The sequence below is a fragment of the Muntiacus reevesi genome, chromosome 18 (assembly GCF_963930625.1).
Source record: "Muntiacus reevesi chromosome 18, mMunRee1.1, whole genome shotgun sequence".
Lineage (NCBI taxonomy): Eukaryota > Metazoa > Chordata > Mammalia > Artiodactyla > Cervidae > Muntiacus > Muntiacus reevesi.
In genome coordinates, this window is record NC_089266.1 from 715,422 (window position 1) to 738,103 (window position 22,682).

Genomic DNA, 22,682 nt, shown 5'->3' on the forward strand with positions numbered 1-22,682 from the left:
AGAATTCCACTGAATCAGGCTCCTAACACTCCAAGTCAAAAGCCCAGTGCCAACTTTTCTGGTTCTTCCCCTTAACAAAGAACATCACGGCATCTTAGGAAGAGATCGGGCGTCACCACCTTGTTCACTCAGGTGTAAACCTTTGGTTCACACGGTTGCGCTTTGACTTTGGACAAGCTTCTTAGCCACTGCTCTCACACGGGTGGTTTCCTAGTCTGTAAAGTGCACAGAAGTCAAGACTGAGGCCTGACGTTACGTGAGAAGGCACGTGGTCTCCGGGGACGCTGATGGCTTTTACTCCTTTCCAGCCCTCAAACATCTTGTCACCCCCCCACTCTTCCCCCCTGCAACTCTTTCAGCCCACTGCCCCCCAATCTGTTTCCCTCCCTCCCAGGATTCCTGAGTTTGACTCTGAAGGGGAGGTGAAAATGAAGATCTAGTTAGATTCTTACGAACAAAAGAGAAGACCTATCCAGAGTCAAACTTAGAAAGAAAGACAGTGAACACAGACGCCCAGACCTCTGCGTCCACACGAGGCACCAGCTGGCATCCAAGGGGCCTCACACTTCCCCACGACACTGACACTCTCAGAGCAGAGCAGACCAGAGGGGCGGGAAGAGGAGGAGAGGTCGACGCCAGGCAGCAGGAGTGGCCGGCAGGACGACCCGAGCACAGCGCAGGCTGGGCCGTGGCCCCCGCCCTCACACTGGCCCCATCCCACGCTGTGGGCAAAGCGGGCACCAGGGTTGGTGAAGACCTGAACCCAGCCACCAAGTCGAGGTTTTAATTAAGAGCATCGTCCTCAGAGCTTCTGGAGTCGGCCTCCAGGAGGAGGAAAGACCACCTGCTTCTACCTGCCCTGTGGGGGCGTGAAGGGGACGCGCGCTGGGGGCCATGCAGCGTCTGGGCGATGCTGACCAGAGACGCCTGCACTGACCGGACCTCGATCCCCATCACTCCCCCCGCCTCCAGAGTCCAGGCTCCTTCCTGTCCGCCCACAAGCTCCCACCGGGTGCTGGGAACAGGAACAAGTGCCCCCTCTCAACACCCTAGAAACAGGCCCGGTGCCCGAACGGCTGAGAACAGCGTCACGAGAAAGAAACTCGCTCAGACGAGGGGAGCCCAAATGACAGAGACAGTCATCACGAGAAAGACAACCAGGCCATGTCACGGTGGGCGGCCTGCCCAGTCCCACCCGTCAGCCTGGAGCATCGTATCCCGGTCGTTCAACAGAAAACAGGCTGGCAGTCCACCTGGAGGAGAGATGGGGCTCCTGGGAATACAGCACTCCCAGCACTTAGAGGAATCCATCCCGTCTAACACCCCTCGTTTGTCACACTCTGTGAGATTCTCCATTAGGCCGCTAGTTATTTGTGACGCATACCGCCTTCCTCCGTGCCTGCTTCTCTGGCAGAGCTAATTCCACACAGGGAACAGAGGTGCTGGGTAAGAAGGTCTGGAGGAGGGAAAGGGAAAGTTTTTACTTTACCTAAACTAAGATGAGTCTCCTTAAAAGGACCAGACTCCCAAATCAGAAAGATCTTTTTAAAAATGTCAGGGTTAAAAAAAAGTTTTTAAAAATTTTAAATAAAAAGGTAAAAATTCAAAAATAAAAAGTTTTAAAGTAAAAAAAATTTTTGAACTTAAAATAATAAAAACAAAAATAAATTTTAAAAATGCCAGGGACCCATTTGAGACCTCACAGAAACTGGAAGAGCTCCAGCCTGGATGACTGTTGGATGCTAATGTTGTCTCTCCCCCAGATTCCCCCACCCCAACCTCACAGCAAATGTTCTAAAACTACCAACACTTTGACTGACTGCTCTGGGAGTCACCAGAATCCCGACGCTCTACTGCATGATATGTTACATGCAATCTTCCTTGTAAATGGGACCAAAGTTGTCTTGTTCTAGTATGTTCTGAATAAAATCGAAGTGGTTTGCTACATTGGATTCAAAAGGAAAGTACTGATCAAATAAAAGAAAAAAACTCTAAAAATAAGTTGCTTAACAAGACAGACTGTGTGTCCTTCATACCGTCTTTAAGAGTTTCCGTTAAGGAAGGGCTGTAAGCGCGCGTCTACCAGGCGGGAGGTTCTAACAGTTTCTGCTCCCATGAAGGAACTCTGGCACCACTGCCGGGTCAGAATCACCCAGCTCCTCCCTCACTGGAGGGTCAGGGGACTCGCTCTGGCCAATGATCGCGGGCGACATCCCTCCCGCCTGAAGCAGAGGCCCCTGGGTGAGGCTGTCTTGCCTTCTGAAGGAGGCGGCCGCGAGGCTGCAAGGCTGTGAGGGGAGCCCCTTTCCTGCCGGGTGCAGTGAGGGAGGCGCAAATCTGTGAAGCCAGAGGTGGGGGACATCGCGCTACTGAGGCCTGAAACCTCACGGGCCCTGAGCAATCCGTGTCTGAGCTCAGACCGTGGCCCTGGCCACGCGCGGGAGGATAAACGTGGGTGTCTTCAGAGGTGGGAGAGGGGAGACGCAAAGGGGTCCAACGAATGCTTGAGCTCAGGAGAATGAGTCAAGGGGAGAGCGGGAAGCACAGAACAGGGTCCCTCAGCCAAAACGACCAAGGCTAAAACACAGCTAAGAGCCACACACCCAAACCCTCCTCCCGGATGAGTCCACCTCAGCAGCGAGCAAGGCGCTCAGCCGCAGCCTGCCTCCAGGGCCGCCAGCCTCGGCAGCATCGCAGGCATGCCCTCTTGTCAATTAACAGAGTTGCTGTTCCACGCGTGAAAAATGCGTAGCCGCTACTGACAGCAGCCACCTAAGAGGACAAGCAGGACGAGCCGCCTTCATTCCGACCAGGACCGTGCCCCCCAGGGCCGGAGGCCGCTAATCCCACACACAGACGAGCCCCTGGTCATTTTTCCTGTTGCGGTTTTAAATTCCGTCTTAACGTATTTATGAAACTCTGTAATCTAGTTAACTCGGGAGCACGTGCCCCCCCAAATACTCCTGTTCCTGCCATCACACCGATACCCTCTTAAGAGAAGACACGGAAATGGAGTCCCGTCTCTAATCAAATATTCTAGCTTAATGAAATCCCCTTCAAACACTGACAAATGCTTGCTTGCCTACTGATCCGTTTTATCTCTTTGATAGGATGAGCAGATATTACAGCCCTATGACTTAAAAAAAAGAAAATTAAGTGCTTTCACTGATAAATACAAATGTCCCGGCTGAGTAATACAGACGGAGGGGCGACGGCCAGGATGCCCGCTCCGAGTCACGCACAAGGTGGTTCTCATCTCTGAGAACAGCTCAGCTCCCCAGAGGCTCCCTCCTGTAGGAGCACCCAGGAGAGACAGAGGGATCCAGCAAGAGCCAGTTCAGTGATCAGCAAAGACTGGGCGCTGGATGAGTGACAATCTAAAACTTAAATTTGTTTTACCCATCTTTCTAAAGACTGAAAACAGGGTAACTTTCATTATTATTTTTTAACCCTTAGTGGTTGAAAGAGACCCTCCTCGGGAGCCATAACCTCAAAGACGACACATGGAAAGACCAAGGGGAGGCATTTAAACTGCATGACCCTCGGGAACGTCCAGGGGTCGCTGCCCAGCATCCGCGCCCCTTCCTTCACCCGCGGCCCAGGCCAGGAAGACCCCAGCGCGGCAGCTCCGAGCCCCAAGCGGGTGAGCCCCTGCCCCTCACCCCCCCACCACTCGTCCAGTTCACACGCCTGCTCCCACCCCGGCCGCCTGTCCACTCTGGGCCTGGGATCCGGCTACCACCCTGACTGTCCTCTCCCCGCTCTGGAAACCCCAACAGTCTGGCTCACTCAGCAGGTTCAAGGCCACAAGACCTTCCCCAAAGCTGAGCCTTCCAACTCGTCACCAACAGTGACCGTCACCACCGTCCCTGTTACAGCCTGCTCCTCCCCCACGTCCAGCTGCGGCCCCCTCCCAGACAGGTCCTGGGTCTGGAAACCTCTCTCCACCAGCCCTCCGGCTGCAGGACCCCAAACTCCGCCCAGGTGAGGAGGGGCCTCCCGACGGGCTGCCCCGCCCACTCCTGCCCACTTGGGTTCAGGTCCCCACGCAGCCGCGGCTGTGTGGTCCTTTCCGCGGAAACTCTGATGAGGCCAGCTCCCTCTTGAGAACCTCTGTTGGCTCCCCCACCACGGCTTTCGGGCTCGGGAACGGAGATCTTCAACCTGGTCCGAGACCTGCCCGGCGGCCGTGCCGACCTCGCCTGCCTCCTCTGCCCTGTGCAGACACTGCAGAGCCCGAGGGCCCTTCTGGGTCCAGGACACACAGGGCTCCCTCCCCAGGGCTGTGCCCACGCTGGCTTCTGACTCAGGAGGCTCTTCCTTCTTTTTTCACCTAGACAGTCCACACGCTCTGGAGCTCAAGTACTTCCCTGGGTGAGATTCTCGTGACCCCAGCCTAGGTCAGAGCCCCAGGGTCTGTGCACCCACAGGAGGACGGGCCCATCAGCAGAGGGATGAACAGAGTCTCAGAGGTGTGGATGGGGTGACAGTAAGCATCCACGGAGCAGACAGTCATCTAAAATTTTAGAGCCCGTTCTAAGAGAATTCCCCCCAAACTTGTCATACTAATATTCAAATAGCTATCTGATGAGTTCACATTTCGAAAACAAGAGGTGAGAGGTGGCCTAAGGACAGAGCAGAAAGGAACTAAAATAAAGAATTCAGACATCTGCATGGAGGACACACAGCTTTGGAGCAGATGTCAAGAATTTGGACACAAGAATATAGGAACAGCTTTCAATAAGCTGATTATCAGAAGTACAACAAGGGTACCATCTGATATCACTTTCAGCAAAACCTCCCCTTCAAATGTTATCAAAAAACCTACAAATACTGAAGTTAGAGGCCCACTTAAGTAACACCCCAAGTCTGAGTCTGGTGAACAGATACAAGGACACACCGCCAAGGCTAAGAGAAGCCCAATCTGTGCTGTGCAGAGACTGCCCGGCCCTGGGCAAGTCCCGCGGAATCGATCCCTCAGCTCAGAAGTACGGACAGGCAGCAGAGCACCCACAGTTACAAGCCTGCCGCCAAGCCCAGGTTAGGGCAGGAAAAAAGGACACTCCAAGAAGGTAAAACGCCGGGATTGCTGTTTTAAACAGAAATCTGCTCCATGTACCTTTGAAGCCTCCTCTTCTGAACGTGTGCGAGGCTAGACTGCACTTGCTTCACAGCATCTTTATACAACCCCCAGGATGTAAGACAGGAAATTAAGGAGCATGTTCTTACAGATACCTGTCTACGTTTTATTATGATGGATTCAGGAGGGGGGCCCTGGGGAGGGAAGAACATCTGGATCCAAGCTGTAAAAATGGCTTAAAAAAAAAAAGAAAACCATGAAGAATTTACCTTTTAAAAACTTTTTGGATGAAATACCACAAAATTCCATGTGATGGAAAGAATAAATAACCCCCCAAAAAAGAATGTGTATGTGTGTGTGTATATATATATACACACACACACACACATATGTATAACTGAATCATTTTGTGTATGTGTATACATATGTATAACTGAATCATTTTGTGTATACATATGTGTGCATGTATGTATAACTGAGTCATTTTGTGTATATATATGTGCACGTATGTATAACTGAGTCATTTTGCTATACAGCAGCATTAACACTGTAAGTCAACTGTACTTCAATTAAAATTTTTTTAAACAATTTCAAAACAAAGCAACAAATATAAACCTAACCCCAGTCATTTAGTTGTAAGATTCTTAACCTGAGAGAGGCAATACTTAACCTGAGAGAAACACCTGTCCTCGGCGGCTGTGGAAGTTACAGAAGAAACGTGTTGTCTGTCAAGTGCTCAACACTGGGCCACATGCAGGCCATGCTCAGTAAGTGTTATCATAGTTACTATCACTCCCAGCAAACTAGCTCAGTACCTGGGGAGAATATGTAGGAATACATAATTAGACAAGTAGATGGACGGTAGCCAGCACAGATGTAAGTCTCAGGGCCTTCACACCAACCATAAGATGTAAAACTTCACAAAGGTCAGCTTTTTTAGGGGCGGGGGCAGAGACAGAATGGGGACAGTAATGGAAATTTTAAAGGTCAAATTTGCACAGACAGGATTTGTGCATGCAAAGGCATGCAGTCCTATAAACTCAAAGTAATCCTAGGGCTCTATCTAGCTCAAAGGATTGTAAGCAAGCTTTCCAAAAAAAAAAGATAATAAATCACAACTATCCTCCCTTTAGGGCTTCTCTCCTCCCCCTCAGCTGCTCTGAACAGTTTTAGGAATACGGCATCCTGACTTGCCCATCAAGATCTCCTCTCCTACATGAGTCTGGATCCCACTCCCACCGAGGATGACTGGGGTCAGCTCAGTCGCTCGTCGTGCTGGCTCTTTGCGACCCCATGAATCGCAGCACGCCAGGCCTCCCTGTCCATCACCAACTCCCGGACTCCACCCAAATTCATGTCCATTGAGCCCATGATGCCATCCAACCATCTCATCCTCTGTCGCCCCCTTCTCCTCCTGCCCTCAATCTTTCCCAGCATCAGGGTCTTTTCCATCTGATGGCATCAGGTGGCCAAAGTACTGGAGCTTCAGCTTCAGCATCAGTCCTACCAGTGAACACCCAGGACTGATCTCCTCTAGGATGGACTTGTTGGATATCCTTGCAGAGCACTGGGGTCAAGGTACCATTATTTCAGCATATGGTTACTACAAGATAAACTGCAAAGTTCTCCCAGTATTTTTATTTTCTCTCCAGATTAGAAAGGGGCTCCAGAGTCATTATTTGGGTCACAGAATTCTGTAAAACACCACAAAACCAAAACGCAACTCAAATACCAGATTTCAACTGTAAGGCATTCACATAAGTTAGACCATTTAAAAAAAAAATCACTTGGACCCAACAGAAGCCAGAAAATTAACATTTTACATGCTGCCAATCAAGAAAAACATCAAGAAAGGATCAGGGGATTTTTTTTTCAATCCTAAATCAACTCAACTCCTGGCTGAAGGCCAGTCCCCAGCAACCAGTGGTTTGTTTTGCATGAAACTTTCAGCATTTCAATGATAATATTTTTAGAAAAAAATTCAGCACTGTGGATTATTTTCCCGAGACATTGTGCTTCCAGGGAATGATTAAAGGAGGGGACATACAAACACGGGGCTGGGGGCGGTGCCGCAGCAGGTCAACAGCTGGCAGGACACTAGGAGGCAGGCAGCCTGGCGTGGGGCTCGGCCTCCCTGTCCACTCCAACCACCACTGCACAGCGGCCCCTCGGAGCCTGGGCTGAGGATTCTGACGCTGAAAGACCAATATTATCTGACAGCAGCTGGCAGGAATGCCACATGCTTGCTACCCCTCAAAAGAATCCAACGTCCCCAGTGCAAAGTGAAAGAAACATGCCAGTCACTCAGTCGTGTCTGACCCTTTGCGACGGCATGGACTGCAGCCCACCAGGCTCCTCTGTCCATGCGACTCTCCAGGCAAGAACACTGGGGTCGGTTGCCATGCCCTTCTCCAGAGGATCTTCCCTACCCAGGGACTGAACCCAGGTCTCCTGCATTGCAGGCAGATTCTGAGCCACAAGGGAAGCCTCCTGCCCTCAACTGCAAAGAGGGATCTAAACCAAGGTTACCTAACCTCCAGTCTAATGCTCATTTGTCACAGGAAGGGCTCTTAATTTTTACACTTTCACTTATACATGCTGACTTTTTATATACTCTTTAGTACTCCGTGTGTAAGTCACATTATCCAGTTATAAACTCCCTGATAAGACTCAGAGGGTCTGCTCACTCTCAGGAGAACCCTCATCCGTATCAGCAGCTTGTACACGGTTCTGTCCACAGTGGACCCAGGAGCTGACAGTCTTCTTCTCCGAAGAGGAAGACACCGAATTCGCTTCTCACAGGCTTATTCTCTGTGCCCCGCCATGTTCCAGTGCACAAAAATAACTATAAAGCCCAATTTTGATCTTGTGTTGGATACTGAGATCAGGAATAAACAGACCGCATACATAGTTGTGTGGGGGAGGTTTAGACAAGAAAATGACTATATAACAATTCAGTCAGTAATTATTTCCACCGCCCACAGACACACCCACACACACACACACACACCTCTTGCCCACAGAAGTACTGGGTAAAACTAAAATTTGCATAGAGGTGTAAGGAACACCGTACACTTAAGAAAAAACCCCGACAACCTAGTTTTCCACAAGCAGCACGCAGTGTCTGTTTCCAGGTCGTGTACCACACCCCGTAAGACTTCACTAGCTCAACTGGCTTATGTTCATTTCTCAGTTTTGGATACTTTGATAGAAAAACCTCATTTAAGGTCCTTCCACATTAATATATGTGTGAGTAACATGCATGTGACCTTAAAAAGGCATCTGAAACTATAAACCCAAACTGAACTCAAATCCAGTGGGACCTCTGGATCCAGGTGCCAGTTTGCAGAAAGCACAGAGGAATATGATGCGCTATGAGCATGCAACTAACAGGATTCTGACTGTGGGAAAGTCTACAGGTCCCAAGCCCAGGGACACCCCCAGACAGTGAAAGGGGTATGAAAGAGGAAGCTGTAGATTAAGAGAGACCTAAGGACGTTTCCAGTTATTTTAAGAGTGCAAGATGAAGCTACAGTGCCTGTGGATAACCACGGAGCAAAACTAAACTAAAAGAAACGCAGAGCAGTGATGAGCTAAAAGTCACAGCGGTAGTTCCTTTAGGGGAAGAAATGAGGCAAAGGGCAGACTAGCGAGCTCGTCCGCCAGACCCGGGGCTGGCTGCAGCAACACGGGCCGTGTGGCCATCCGCTAGACCGCTCATTTCCTATGGGGTTTAATACACCTGCATCTTATTCTACAATGAAAGGCTTAAAAGGGTATGATCTGATTTACTCTCTCAGGATTCTCTAAAGCTGAACTCTGCTACCACAGCCACTAACAACAGCAAGGAGATCAAACCAGTCAATCCTAAAGGAAATCAACTCTGAATATTCACTGCAAGGACAGATGCTGAAGCTGCCACCTGATGCAAAGAGCCAACTCATTGGAAAAGACCCTGATGCTGGGAGAGATTGAGAGAAGGAGAAGAAAGGGGTGAATGGGAGACAAGATGCTGCATGGCATCACTGACTCAGTGGACAAGAGTTTGCGCAGACTCTGGGAGATGGCGGAGGACAGGGAAGCCCGGCGCGCTGCAGTCCATGGGGTCATAAAGAGTCAGAGAAGACTTAGCAACTGAACAACAAGATTCAACTTTAAAAATAAATTGCAACAAAAAATTCGGCTCCACATTTCAAGGGCCCGACCAGCAGACATTGCTGATGATGACACAACAAGACAACGCTGACTACAGAGCATTCCCAGCATCACACAAAGTACTGGACGACAGCCCAGAGAACAAGTCGGCTTTCCAGATCAAGCTGAATTCCTAGAACATCTCGCCCGAAAAATCCTTGCAGATGCAGGAGACCCTTGGCCTCCAGGGGCTTCCATTCTTACGATTCTGCTTGTAGGTAAGATTCGTGGCAAAAAAGAAGAAGATGAACTCAGTGACAACCACTGAGCACCCACAGTGGCCAGGAGCAGACCCCCCAGCTTGTCACTGCCCAGGGCAACCAAGAGGAAAGAAAAAGGAGGGGTCGACTCGTCACCAAGGAAGACATCTGACTGCACCACGCGTGACCAGACGCAACACACCCACACAACCTGAACAAAAAGTGACTGACCTCCGAGGCTAAAAATTAGAAGCACTGCAGGATCGTGTACAGCAGGATCTAATGCCTGATGATCTGAGGTGCAGCTGATGTAATGACAACAGAGATAAAGTACACAACAACTGTGATGCCCCTGAATCATCCTGAAACCGTCCCCAACTCCCATCCATGTAAAACTGGCTCCCGTGAAACCGGTCCCTGGTGCCGAGGATGCGGACCTCTGCTACACGGGACCTTACAAGGGAAAGAGCGAACTAGTGGGAAAACTGGTGAAAATCCAAATGGGCTCTACAGTTAGTACTGTGCCAACGTGGGATTCCTCCTCTTCACAATCAGGCCATGGTCATGTAAGGCGTTAACACTGGAGGAGCGTGAGCAGGCGTCAGGGGCTGGTGCGGACAGGGAAGCCTGGCGCGCTCCAGTCCGCGGGGTCACAAAGGGCCGGACACGACTGAGCGAGCGACTGAACTGAACTGAACACTGGGGGAAGTGAGATAGATGGAGACACTCCCTGCACCATTTCTCCACTTTCCAGTGTCTAGAATTAGTTCAAAAGTTTGAAAGAAAACTGTTTCTTCCAAAGATTTAAGGATCTGGATGATAAAAAGCTCCCATTAGAGTCAAGTGTAGTTCAGTCACTTGAGGGCGAAGTAAGGTCTATAGGTCTCAAAGCCCAAGGACGCACCCAGATAAGGAAACGGGGATGAAAGAGGAAGCTGCAGATTAAGAGAGACTTAAGGACATTTCCAGTTACTTGAAATGTGCAAGGTCAAACTACAGGGGCTGTGGACAAGCACGTGACAGAACTAGAAAAGGTGCCCAGACGTGACGGATCCAAAAGTCACACGAGTAGCTACTTGGAGGAGGAAGCTTGTGCTGAACTGACGGTCGCACTCATTGCCCCACTGCAGTCAAAGACTTTCTCAGAAAAGTGAGCTGAATTTGAAAAGGAAGGCTATTATTCAAAGCAGGCAACAACCCCCATCTAACAGCAGTCACAAAGGATAAAAGAGATGGCCTAGAAATTCCCCACTCCTAAGTCCTAGCAGATCTTCAAAATTATATATATATCAAATCATCAGTGATAATGTACTTAGGATTTCCTAACTTTAAATTTGGTTCAAAGACTCTTGGAGCAATAAAGATGTCTAAGAGCTATGATAGGGAAACTGACCAAGGTGGGGGGTTGGGGGGAGAAACCAACATTTTTGGCTCATTTTTAAAGCAACTTAGAAATCTAGGACATAAAGAAAATTTTCCATGGAGCATTTACAAGGCTTACGTTGTATCTGGATTTAGAAAATACTGAAAAAGGTATGCATAAGGCCATGCTTCATTTCCGTTTCATCATACTGTGTATTTTCTGAATTTATGTATTTCTAAGATCAGAACCTCAAGTCAGGACTCCCCTGAAGGTCCAGGGGCTAAGATTCCATGCTCCCAGGGCAGGGGGCCCGGGATCCAACCCTGGTCAGGGAAATAGATCCTACATGCTGCAACGAAAACACCCTCACAGTCAAATAAACAATTTTTTAAAAAGAATAAGAACCTCAAGTCAACACTGAAACTAAGATTTGACTTCTATATTTGTACCACTGTTGAGAAATAATTTCAATTCTAACAATGGAGTCACTTGTACTATAGAAAACAAAACCAGCAGATAACAAATTTTATGGTTATATTCAGTCACCCTTCAAATCTTGCTGTGGGGTGCTACTAAAATCTGTACACTTAAAGATTAATACTACTGCATTCGTACACGCGTACTTTAAGTGTAAAGTCAGCTCCACTGTAACATCTCAGTGTAAGATTAAAACCCGAGGGTAGGAGAAGGGGGAGGCAGAGGCTGAGACGGCTGGATGGCATCCCTGACTCGACGGACGTGAGTTTGAGCAAATCTCAGGAGACAGGGAAGCCTGGCGTGCTGCAGTCCACGCTGGTGCAGGAGCCGGACACAACTCAGCGAGTGAACGACAACGACCAAGAGCAGACTAAGCACCCAGGGGAGCAGCTCGCTTCCAAAGAACCAAGAGGAGCTAAAATCAAAAAGACGAAAGTCAAAGAATATGCGATTTCAAGGACGGCAGTCTTCCCTGCCTGTGAGTTCTCATTCAACACAGAGCCTCATGCATTCTCGACGCTTTAAAAACAGGTCTTTGCTGCCGCGTGTGTGCTCAGCTGTGTCGGACTCTGCTGCCCCGTGGACTGCAGCCCGCCAGGCTCCTCTGTCCGTGGGCTTCTCCAGGCACGAGTACTGGAGCGGAATGCCATTTCCTACTCCAGGTCCTTCTGTTATTACCAGACTAGCAATCTAAATTATGAAAGATAAATGTACAGTCTTTACTCAATAAAACTCCCAGGCTTCAGAGTACAATGCCCACTCGTCTCCAAAAGGCACTGCCGTTTCTCAAAGGCAATAAAAGGACTCCAGCGCCTGCTCTGTTTGCAGATTTCCTCATGCTTTAACACTGAGACTCCTGGATGAGCACGGAGACTCGCCGGCTGCAGAGGACACAGAGTACAAAGGTTTGTGAGCTACCAGGAAGCAGGAAGCGGCCACGGGCACGACCGCGGCACGAGCTGGGCGAGCAGACAGTCCTGTGGCTGGGACCACACACGGCGTGGCCGCCGCGGGGCCAGCTCCAGCGCTGGAAGTTGAGGGACCTCAGTCACACAGCCCCCACCATCCCTCCCCACTTTGAATTCCAAGACCAAGGCTCTTCTTGATCTTGTAACTACAGAATCCACCAAGGAGGTCAAGGTCAGTACGTAAATGCACATGGATTCAGATGATTAACCTACATTTAAATAGAAGCGTGTTTTTAATTACAGATACATAATATTAAATCTAATGGTTAGGAGCGCTATCTAGCTTCTTAGTGACTAAAATCTTGCCCATCTGATACAAATCTATTCTACTGCAATTTTTTCTTTTTTTTTTAATTCTAAGTCTCCACAGTTTCAGACAAAGTATACAGAACATCAAATAAAACCAACAGAACAGGGACACAGAGGGAAACAAATACAAGTTGATGCATTTTCGGAATTTGGGATAAAACTTGGGACTTCAATTAATCCTCCACCATTAAGCAAGTTACGCAAGCACTCTGCTCAGAACGAGTCTATCACAGGTAACGTCATGAATTCTGAGTTTATGCTTTCATTGATCATGATGTGTGTGTTACACCGCTCACCATCATATTAAGTGAACCCAGGAGGCCCAGAACCTCGCCCAGTGAGTCAGCCGCTGATCTCTAGTACCTCTGCCATTTACCTTAATTACTCCACAGCATTGTTCATTTTAGACAACCATGGAAGTCTCACACATGAACCGCTCCAGCTCCCACTCAACAACTAATCTTTATAAAATGTGATTTTGCAAGTTAATCTTCATCACACGAGCACAGACTCAACTCAGCCATCAGGTGCCGAGATGCTTGGCGGCACAGACGAACAAAGGGAAAACGTCAGCCCTTATGCCGAACTTGACCTTGGACCTAGAGAATAAATGTCAGTCCTACCTGCTTCTGAACCGTCATCCAGAAATTAAAGCAGAAGAGTGATAGAGTGCTCCATGTTAGTAAGTCACTCAGAAACTGATATGCAGAAACTAATGTCAAACTAAAGCAACAAAAATCACTTTAGTGATCAAAAGTGACTTGAGACATTTTAGTCACTTAGTGAGCAGCATGTGAAAAAGTTAGGTTTCCTCAGAGGATTTCAGAGTCAGGTGTATGACCTGCTGTGTATTTTACATGGATGACCAACAAGGCCCTTGTGTCCCGTGCAGGCGACTCCGCTCCATGCTAGGCTGCAGCCTGCAGGGGAGGGGTGCCGGGGAGAATGAACACACGTACCCCTGCGGCTGAGATCCTTTGCTGTCCACCTGAAACTGTCACCTGCCACAACACTCTGAACCCCACCCCGATGGAGAAGTTCAAAGTTAAAAAAATCAGGTATCACGACCCACATGATCATTTTGTAACCTGGATTCACCAGGCAAGAATACTGGAGTGGGTCACCATTCTTGTCTCCAGCGGATCTTCCCGACCCAGGGTTCGAACTCATGTCTCTTGGCTCTCCTGCATTGCCAGGCTGATTCTTTACCAGTAGCGCCACCCGGGAAGCCTGCCTATTAATGTTAAACATTCATATGTGACTTCTCATGATTATAACTGCATTAAGCACCTTTGAGAACAAAAAGTATGCTTTAAACTACTCCCTACACTGTAAATACTCAAGAATCAAGCTGCAAGTTTCAAAGTTTTAAAAGGGAACCATCTCCCATTTCCACCTTTTAAGGCAGTTACATATAGTTGCAGGCATTAATTCAACAAGAAGAGGAAAACAATTGAAGCTCATTTAACTTCAAAACAAATCCAAGCAAACTAAGGAAAATCTTTACAAGCATGAGCATAGCTTTCCTGAATCAATGCGTTTTATTCCAATTACAACAAACAGCAACACAAATCATACTTTATTAAAAAACGTGACAGAAGGAAAATCAAGTGAAAACTACTTACGGTACAGCTTCAGCAAAAGCTGTTTATGCAATGAGGACTTTCTGCAATGAAACAGCTGTTTACTCCATCAGCCTATTCTCTAGGCCAGACGACGGTGGGTCAGGCCTTCGCCTTTGCCCAGCATCCAGCCCTGGGGAAGCGGGCAGGGGCGCCAGCTCCCTGGGCAGTGGGGGCTCATGCTAAGCACGTGCACTGTAGCAGCAGTCTCCTATGAGTCCCTACTTTGCAAATCTGAGATCGAGCAGAAAGCCCACCTCACGTTCTCACTGGGGTGCCCTGCGGCACCACTTCACCATCCTTTCCCAAGGATTCTGCTTAGGGTTATAATTCTTTCCCAGAGTTTAGCACCATGGAGAAGGAAGCAGTAACTACTGATCGTGAACAGAACAATGGCTGAACAAATATCAATATGCAGTTTTTAAAATACAAGGCGCTACCGGTTTTATATATTATAAATGTTTTATTTCTTTATTATTTCCCTTATTAATGTGTATAAGCCTATTACAACTCAGTGTATCACCTCCAGTCCTAATCTGAAGGCTGCAAAACCCTGCACTTCCAACTGTCATCAACAGTACCAGCTTCAGAAGAGAAAAACAAATATAGTATATTAACGCATATATATGGAACCTAGAAAAATGGTTCTGATGAACCTATTTGCTGGGCGGGAATAGAGATGCTGACTCACTGGAAAAGACCCTGATGCTGGAAAGACTGAAGGCAAAAGAAGGGGGTGACAGAGGATGAGATGGCTCAACAGCATCACTGACTCACTGGACACGAATCCGAGCAAAGTCCAGGAGATAGTGAAGGACAGGGAAGGCTGGTGTGCTGCAGTTCACGGGGTCGCGAAGAGTCAGACAGGACTTAGCGACTGAAGAACAAGTAGAGACGCATCCTCCCACAGCTCCACTGTCCCGTGAGGGCTGGCAAGGTCTGGGGAGGCAGGGGAACCTAAGGGCTGCAGGCCACTGGGCGAGCAGCACAGGGTCCAAACCCACACTGCCTGGTGTGCGGACAGCTCCGCCACTTCCCAGCCACGCGACCTCGGGCAGGTCAGCAGCTCCCGGGCCTTGGGCTGCTCTTCTGTAAAGTGGGTATAACCCTTGACCTTTTCAGAAGTGCTGGGTGAGAGGCTAGCCGCATCACTCCAAGAATCAGTTTCACTAACAGGACAGTTGGCACTTAGGTATTAGATCTCTAGAATAAAATTTTGCTCAGAATTCAGCTGCTGATCAGATCTTCCTCTTATCCCATTTCTTTCACAAGTTGGATCTAAACTTATTTATAGTACATCTTCAGGTCCTGGGCTTCCACCTTATCTCTTACCTACCTATTTACCCCAGATAACAAATGACCTTGTATTTCCCCAAATGCCAAAACTAGAGATGTGCAGACATAAGGGGAGAAACACAGCAAATGAAGGCATTCAAGATGACCTGCCCGCATACTAATCTCACTCGCTGAACTTGGTCTTAAATAATTCCTAACTTGTGCTGACAATTCATCACATCATTCCCCTCAATTCCATTCCTGGTAGAAATTATTTCCAGAAACCATTTCCCCCTTTGTATAATTTAATAGAGGGTTTCTTTTAATGTAGCTGTAGTAATTTCAACCAGATCTGACTGCTAGGGCCATGCCAACCCTGAAATGTTCATGTCTCAGGATAAGTCTAACAAGAGGTTTGCTGGGTGGTAAGAGACTCGAAATGAAGGGTTTGTCATGGAAACTCTGACGGACAGCGGAGGCCAGTGAGGTCTTAATCCTGTGTCACCCAGGCATGCTTCAGTGTTTCCCTTCAGGGCGTCATTCTTTCCTCCCCTCACATAAATTGAGGCTCTGTAAGCACCAAAAAGTTTCCACTTGGCTCTGAAAGTGCTCTCAGCAGGGCTGCTAGAGTCTATACCCGCAGTCCGCCCCACCACCGGTGTGGCAGAGTCACCAGGACTCCTTTCCAAACATCACGTCCTGTGCTTACGGGGGACTTCTGAACAAACGCATCTAAGACGAGAGCTCATGCATGTCGGGCAAGTGGCTGCACTTAACACGAGTTTATCTTTCGACTGACTGACGCCTGCTGAGGGCCCGTAACGCTGCCCTGGCACCCACGCTGCCACCACCACCCCGCCGCGTGTGAGGACACAGAGACCGTCCAGGTACAAGACGAGTAAAACCACCAGCGCCAAGCCGAGCCCCGGATCGCTCTGAGCGTGACAATCCGGCTTCGGCTACTAGCAACCCCTAAGCAGAGGATCACCTCAGTGACTGTCAGACACACACCGCTGCTGGTGGAGATTCTCGCCCTGCACCCGAGGCTGGACACGGCTACGGCCCACCAGAGGCTCTCGTTTATCTTGTGAGAGAGATTCACGGATGCCTGGACACTTCTCAGTCAGAAGGCAGACACACTACATTGTTTATTCCTATCATTCTAAATTCAGCAGGTTTAACATTACACAGAGCTTACAGGGACAAACTGGGCTTCTCCATTCTACATTTTGATTAAACACTCTTAGCTATAACAAGTCTACACAGCATATTAAAAAGCAGAGACATCACTTTGCCAACTAAGGTCCATCTAGTCAAAGCTATGGTTTTTCCAGCAGTCATGTATGGATGTGAGAGTTGGACCATAAAGAAGGCTGACCACCAAAGAATGCATGCTGTTGAAGTGTGGTGTTGGAGAAGAATCTTGAGAATCCCCTGGACTGCAAGATCAAACCAGTCAATCCTAAAGGAAATCAACCCTGAATATTCATTGGAAGGACTGACGCTGAAGCTCCAATCCTTTGGCCACCCGATGCCAACAGGTGACTCGCTGGGAAAGACCCTGGTGCAGGGGAGATGGAGGCAGAAGGGGATGACAGAGGATGAGGAGGTTGGATGGCATCACCGACTCGACGGGCGTGAGTCTCAGCAAACTCGGGGAGAGAGTGTAGGGCAGGGGAGACGGGCGTGCTGCCATTCATGGGGTCACACGGCGTCGGACACGACTGAGCAACTGAACAACACTTAGCTTCAGAAAGTACTTTTCTCAGTCATCTCAAGATCTCCTCCCAGCTGACATGACTTTGGATTATAAACTAGAGTTTAAAAAATAGCAGGCAGGCAGAAGTCATCCTGACCCTTCATACCGTTTAATATTTATATAATCTCACACTCAGCAAATATTTACGTAGTGTCCAGTGAGTGCCAGGCACCGCATTAAACGCTGGAGACAGAGAAGCGGACTCAGTCCCTGCCCTCGAGGCGGGCAGGGGCAATGGACAGGCCGCGCTGCAGGAGGAGGGTCCCACAGCACGGAGGGCGGGAAGGCCCGGGAGGCACTTCAGGGGAAGCCTCGCAGGTGAGGCGAGCCATCTGGGCCGATTCAGGCGGGGAGAGGAGAGGCATCAAGAGAAAACACCTCCTGGGAAAGGACATCTCAAGCACTTATCTCGGGTGCCGGGTGCCGGGAGGAAGGAGAGCAGCCTTAGGGGAGCCGGAGAAAGCAAGGACCGAGGAGACACCACGTCCTGGCGGGGAGCCGGGCTCACACCGGCAGGGAAGCCCTGCAGGCAAGGAATGCTACTTTGAAAAAACACTCTGGAGGAGGAAAAAACAGGAAATGAGCGTGCTAAGCGTTAATGTGCCTAAAAACTTAAATGTGAGTCTTCCAGGAGAGTGAAACACTCAGGATGGTAAGTCACAGTAAAGGAAACGGACATGTCAAATAAACATTTGAGGTTTCTACTGCTGAGGAGGAGGAGTAACCACTCCACACGCCTCAGCGCCGGCCTGGGGTGCAGTGTGAAGAAAAGCACTTTCACTTAAAGTACCGAGCAGCGATTCAGAAAGCCATTAACCAGAAATCATTTCATAACCAGTTTGCACCAAACGGTAATCCCCAACACCAGTTTTTTCACTGCGTCTCTGTTTCTAATGAGTAAAAACTGTTAACCCTTCCAACTGCCCACCTCAACCACACTTTCCTGCATTTTGGGGATCACAGGCAATTTCATCTTTGAAGCTGAAACAAGGCTTTGGTCTAACCTCAGTGCAAAACCTCCAGTTTCAAATTAGACTCGCTCTCACTTGGACTGGCCTTTTTGGAACTGTGATAACTCAAGGGTTCACCATAGTTCACACATCTGCTACCCGGGGGGCCTTCCTGGGGGCTCTGAGGTAAAGAATCCGCCTGACAATGTCGGAGAGGTGGGTTCCACCCCTGGGTCGGGAAGACCCCCTGGAGGAGGAGATGGCAACCCACCCCAGTGTTCCTGCCTGGAGCATCCCATGGACAGAGGAGCCTGGCGGGCTACAGTCCATGGGGTCACAGAGAACCGGACACAACTTAGCAACTAAACAACAATAAACCAGATGAGAAGGGGGGAGGGTCCCGAGATGCTGACCTGTTTTGAAATGGAAAATCCTGGCTGCCACTTTGAAAATCAGTGGTCTGTGCCAGTCTGGGGGCAGTCAAGCCCGCAGGTGGGAAGGGCAGGGACTGTCAGAGGTGAGCCCCACCTGGTCTCGGCCCCCAGCCCCGGCCAGCACTGCTGACCGCCCTGCGAGGCTCTCGGAACTCTGTTAAAGCTCACCCTCCCTTAGAGGGACCTGGTTTTCTGGAATTCCTCAGCTCCGACAGCTAAAAGGGGAACCGCTTTTCTTCTTCCTTCTTTCAAACATCACCTTTCATTCTCAGAGAATATTGATCAAACACTATCCTGTTCAGGTGAGCTGAAATATCAATCCAGAGAGAGGCCTTTAAGAAAGAATGTCATCATGAAAGCTATAGGGATAGCTGACTTTTAACCCTCAATGACGGAAAAATACAGAGCTTCACGGGGCCACAGGTCAAGTTCAGTACCTGCTGTGCTCTTGGCAGGAAGTGGCTCGAGACTGCACACTCACTCAGAGCCGTACTGCAGGCCCCAGAGCGCGACTGAAGCCCCTGCAGGTGACCCCACGACCCCGCTCATCGGTGGGGGTCCAGTCTGATGCAGCTCCTGGAGCACCAGCTTCTCAGGTGGCACCAGAGGTAAAGAACCCACCTGCCAATGCAGGAGACGCAAGAGACGCGGGCTGGACCCCTGGGTCGCGTGGGGAAGAGCCCCTGCAGGAGGACCTGGCGACCCACCCCAGGACTCGTGCCTGGAGAATCCCATGGACAGAGGGGCCTGGGGGCCACAGAGAGTCGAACGAGACTGAAGTGACTCAGCATGCATTCTGTGGCCCACTCGAGCGCCTGGGTGGCGTTCACCGGGAGGGAAGGAACAGGAGGGGCAGGGAAGACAGAAGAGGCAGGTGAACCAGATGGAGCGGACTGGCCACGCGGGTTCGAGGAGCAGCTCCGGCCACTGTAGTTAGAGAAGTGCATGGGTCTTGCTGACTCGGAGGGAAGGAAAGGTCGGGCTGGCCCCCTCCCGTCTCCAGCAGAGAGAGGAGATGAGCCGCTTTGGCTCCCCGGCCCCAGAGGAAGCACATCTGCAGCCCCGCTCCAGGACACTGCTGGGGCACACAGGGCAGGACCGGCTCCCAGCCGCGGACAGGCCTCCTGGGCTTAAAGCTCGGCTTCAGGAACGTCCAGGGCCAGACAAGCTTCCTTCTCGTCCTTTCTTTTCTTAAAAAAGTAGGCAAGGACCAGTTCTCCGCGAGCCTCACAGACATGAAATGAGCACCGAACAGATTGAGCCAACCTACAGAGCAGTAAGCCGATCAAACAAAAAAAGCAAATTCAAGTCCTGCCATCTCGGCTCTACAAAGGAGCGCACTTGTCTTCATCCCTAAGAACATTAAGAAGGTCCCATGGCTTCCAGATCTACCGTGTCCTCCTCCGTGATCCAGGCCCTGGCTCCGCCACGTCAGACAGCACACCCTCAGCACGGGATCCCGTGTCAGCTGCCCAGGGGACGCGTGTCTGGGGTTCTCCCGGCACCGCGACGGGAGGACAGCAGAGGCCAGCAAGGCAAAGCGGGCGTGACCCAGCAGACCTGCAGAAGGTCCCTGCTTCCGTTGATATGTTGGGGGAAGGAAAGTGGGAAATCTTTCTTTTTTTGAACACTCTTACAAAATATGCTTTTTAGATAGCGTGTTCGGCTCAGTTGTGTCTGACTCTTTGTGGCCTGCCAGGATTCTCTGTCCATGCGCTTTCCTGGGCAAGAATACTGGAGTGGGTTGCCATCTCCTTCTCAATTTCTAAGTGGCACAGGTAACAAATCCAGTTGTAAGGACTGAAACTTATTTCTTTCATTTTCCAATTCTTAACATTCACTAGGAAGATGGCACGTGCATTTCAGGCTAACTTACTCCATGAACACGACTCATTTGGAGTGCCTACCGCTCTCAAGCTGAAGCCAACTTGGCCGCAAATACGTCATCTACTGAGCAAAGCAACAGGGTGCATACTAGCCCTAGAGACGCTGCCCCTCCTTCAGTGATGGGGAAGGGGTACCAAGCCAGCCCCAGACTCCAGCTGCCATCCCCAGGGCGTGCGCTGCCAGGCGCGGACGGGAACGGTCCGTCTCCTGAATAAGAACGAGTCTGTCAAGCTGAGACAACAGGAAGTTAACTTAGGGAACACAGGGAAAACGTAAACGTATTCTAAAATGACAAAACGTTAAGACTGAGGCAAGAGGGACGTCCCTGGTGGTCCACTGGTCAGGGTTCCATGCTTCCACTGCAGGGAGCACAGGGCTGATCCCTGGTGGGCGAGCCAAGATCCTGTAAGCTTCGAGGTGTGGCCGAAAAAAAAGTGTGGCAAGCACCAAAATAGGAAAACGCTGGGTAACCACTGGGCAATTAAACAACGGTGACAACCTGGGGGCGGGATGAGGTGGGAGGGACGTTCCGGGGGGAGATGTGCATGTGCGTGGCAGAAACCCATCCGACACAGTAAAGCAATCGCCCTCCAGTTAAAAATAAATTAAAATTAAAGCCTGAAAAACACCACTGTCCCGAGCTAACATTATCTAAGTTACAACCAACAATAAGGTAGCAGGTGAGTATAGGCCTGCCGGAGTCAAATACAGATGACACATAGCAATTGTAACAAGCAGTTAGCTCACTGCAGACACACTTATATTTGAAATGGTTTTTGTGAATTAACATGCATAAATATAATAGGGGAACTCATTAACAGGATCTGGTTTAACTCTTCAAAGCAAAGAAGAGCACAGGGACTTTGCTGGTGGTCCAGTGGCCGGGAGCCCCAGCTTCCACACTGCCCGGGACACAGCTTCCATCTGGTCGGGGAACTAAGATCCTGCAAGCTGAGAGGCACGGTCAAAAAAAAAAAAAAACAACAGAATAGCACACGTTCACTACTATAATTTGGTTTGTAAATCCTCAATTTTAAATGTTAAGGAAGTTCGCAGGACAGATAAAAAATGGCTAAAATGTGTTGGAAAAAGTGCTTAACCTCACACAGGAGATGAAACTTGAAAGAAGCCCCTTTCATCTACCAGAGCAAAAATGCAGAGGATTTATTTGCATTATCCAACATTGGTTAAGAGTGAAGAGAAAGTGGTACTCTCACATTGATACTGAAATACAAATTGGAACCTTTCTGGAGAGCAACTTAGCTGTGCTTATTAAAGTTTAAAATGTATCCACACACTTCTAAGTATCTATTGCAGACAAGCCTATACTAGAGCCCAAGGATACTGACAGCTGCATTTGCTAAGAACTTAGAAACAATTAAAATGTCCCTCAGTAGAGACAGGTGAATCAGTTTGATGCTTCCACACATGCAACTAAATAAGGCAGAACTGACATTCTGAGAGAGAAGCATTTCCCCAAACCCACTGCCTATTGCTGGAGAAACATATAAGAGTGATTGAAAATTCAGATAAAAAGTATGTGCAATTTAGTGAATGCATGGATGTCTGAAGTTATGCCTGAGGGAAAAGAAAACAAGGATACAATTTCATTTTTATATAGTGTTTGTACAATTTACAAGCATCACTTTCATAACTGAGGTAAAAGGGGGCGATGCTGACGTGAGGCCAGTGACCTGCTAATCCACCGAAAGCTCTGCAGACACTCCCTGGGAACCCACTGGGGTCCTGCCGTGGTCAACACACCCACTCTCCAATTTCAACAACAAAACCTACAGGTCTGAAAAGGGTCAACTTTATTATCCCGGATTCTTTATCTGTAGAGAAGGACTGTTTTTTAAATAACATACCCACTTCCTCTTGTACATTATTTAGGACATTTAGTAAATACCTTTCCTTATGAGTTTCCATAGGTCTCCACCCAAGCACATTACCAAAAATGACAAGAGAAGGAAATCACATTGGGCCCGGAATCACAAGGTTACATCCTTAAACTCCATGTTCAAAGGGTTCAAATGCTGCCTCTGAAGCTCAGGCCCACAACTCTGAGAACCGGAAAGAGTCACATTTCCTCCTATCTCTAAGACACACGCTCACTTTTTCAAAGGACTCTCTGGATTACTCTCCAAATAAGTTTATTCAACAG

The 22,682-nt window shown here is 49.1% G+C and overlaps 1 protein-coding gene across 2 annotated transcripts in view; it reads right to left on the minus strand.

The window, feature by feature from the left end:
• Positions 1–22,682, minus strand: part of PRKCA (protein kinase C alpha) — a 288,264-nt gene that overhangs the window by 261,962 nt on the left and 3,620 nt on the right. The window lies entirely within an intron of this gene.